Here is a 2,445-nt window from a genome sequence, read left to right on the forward strand (position 1 = left end):
TTACAATTCTAATATTGCTAAATTTTAAGTTAAATTTCTCAAATTTTATGTAAGTTGCTTAACAAAAATATGATATCGTCCAAGTGCTTGAACGTTTTATTTGAAAACTTACCACTCTAATATTGCTGAATTTTATACAAGTTGTTTAACGAAACTATGATGTAACACAAACGTCAATATATAAACAGATTGCATAAATTAATTTACTCACCGATCGCTGCTACCGCACTAGTTATTCTTAAGTTACTATTTACTTTAATCGGAAATCGATAAAATATTTTTACATGTAATAGATTTACTTCATATTCTTTTAATTTTCCAACATAATATTTCAACTAAATTGTCTATATTTAAAACGCATCGGAAAAATTACTGCGATAGCAAAAACGTAAACACATTTAATGCGAGAATATTTTACATAATCGCGAAAAATTCCACATAATTACAGTCGTGTATTATTCTCTACACATGTAAATATCATGCATTAAATTTTACCAACTACAGAAATGAAAGTGCATTTTAACTTTCATACTTGAATTGCAAAACTCCGGGCGCAAAGACACGCAAAACGGACTGATCGAACATTATACCCAGAGAAAAGTTTGCTCGAGATCAAACAAATTTGTTTGAATTTTTATTTAATTTCAAAGACGTGACTTCTTTACCTTAACCAAAATTTCATTTCATTGAGATTGGAATTTCCAAGAAAATTCGTATCCATTTCTTCAAATCTAGCCAATGTTAGAAGTAAATAAAATGAATAAAGTTAAATCGGACCATTATGATATAAATCAAACAAGTGAGATCGCCTTTAGGTCCGAGCAAGATGTTGGTCGGCCAATAATTGTAATCTAAAATGAATTCGTACACCGTTTTCCACCTTGTCTTGCACGCCGGTTTCTTTTCGGACATAACACAGTTTCATCTAGATGGAATCATTTGTCGTCAGTGAATTCACATATTAAAATCGATGAACGATTTCGAATTATTTTAAATGCTATATTTAGCATTCAATGCCCCCTCCCCGTACTGTGACGAATTCTTATTGCGAAAAATATTACCGAGGAAAAATATCGAGGTTCCTTTAGGTCCGGAAAAAAACCGACGCGCAAGACGAGATGGAAAACGGTATATGAATTCACATTTTAGATTACAATTATTGGGCTACAACAAAGCATACTTGCGTGTATGCTTTGATTTAAATAAAATGTGAATTCTGATTAGTTGATTATTCACCATTGACCTCAAACACGGTGTTTCCCACGCAATTAGGAAAGGGGGAGGGGGAGGGAAAACTTAAAAATCGCGTATTCGACAGTTTTGTGTACGGCCGACAACCCTTAACGGCGCGCAGTTGACAAAAGTCGAAAATATACGCATAGACAACATCTTTATACTGTTATTGCGACAAATATTATCATACGCCTCGGTGGTCGAATTGGTGAGACGCCCGCCTAGAGTGCAGGGAGGTCCAGGTTCACACCCTGGCTGAGGTAATATTTTTCGCAATAAATTTTCGGGTGTGGTCAAGAAAACACTGACGTTGTTAATTACCGCTGGTGACATTGAAGAATTCTGATTAGTTAAATTAAATGATTTTCGGCGGTGAATCGGAGAACGCGGGAAGAGCGGCGCGGGACGCGCGTGAGAGTTTAGCGACGTAACGGGAACGTAACGTCGCGCGAATGCGATTATTTTTACGCACCACACTGTTACTCACGTGGTAAAACTGCCCCGCGAACGACCGGTCACTCCCGACGTCGTATCTACGCGCAACTCGCGCTCGGAAGACGCAAGAAGCGCGGAGCGACCGACCTGCGTCGAAGTAGCAACCAATATGGCGCCGCAGGGGTAGCCGGGAGTGGCGCGACGCGCAGGCTCGTGACGTACCGAGAAAGCGGCGAAGGACGTTCGAATTAACGCTCGCGGGAATACGACGCTGTAAGTAGTGATTGTTGTTTCACGAGAATTACGGACGACAGTCGTTTTCTTGACGGATGTGCTTTAATTCGAATACGTCGCGCTTGGAAACGCTCATCAATTTGGCACGTGGATGTCGCGGCTCGTCTCGCGCGCGCCGCCTTCGGTCCCCGTCGCATCTGCTTCGCAGATAAAAGTTCGCCGCACTCGATACTTATTCAAATTTTCATTTGTAATTGCATTTTCGCACATAGCCCGATTCAAACTCAGTTAAAACCATTTTTCAAACGGTCTAATAAACAAATCTCGAGAACAATTTTCTTTTATTTATCGCGTTACTTGTACTCGCTTCGGCAAGTCGGACGCTTCGTATACTTGTTGCGCCTTTCGCGTGCGAATTGTGCGTGGATACGATACCGTCGCTTTGAAATCAAACAAATTTTCTTTGAATTTTGACCTCACCAGACTTTTTATTTAATTTCCTTAATTCCTTAATTTACCTTAACCAAAATTTTATTCGATTAA

The 2,445-nt window shown here is 39.4% G+C and overlaps 1 protein-coding gene across 1 annotated transcript in view; it reads left to right on the plus strand.

Annotated features, from left to right (window-relative positions):
- The window catches only part of LOC105561730 (neuroligin-3-like), a 94,905-nt gene that overhangs the window by 6,403 nt on the left and 86,057 nt on the right, over positions 1-2,445 (plus strand). The window lies entirely within an intron of this gene.

This window comes from Vollenhovia emeryi, unplaced genomic scaffold (genome assembly GCF_000949405.1).
Source record: "Vollenhovia emeryi isolate VEMERY1.0 unplaced genomic scaffold, V.emery_V1.0 DF939202.1, whole genome shotgun sequence".
NCBI lineage: Eukaryota > Metazoa > Arthropoda > Insecta > Hymenoptera > Formicidae > Vollenhovia > Vollenhovia emeryi.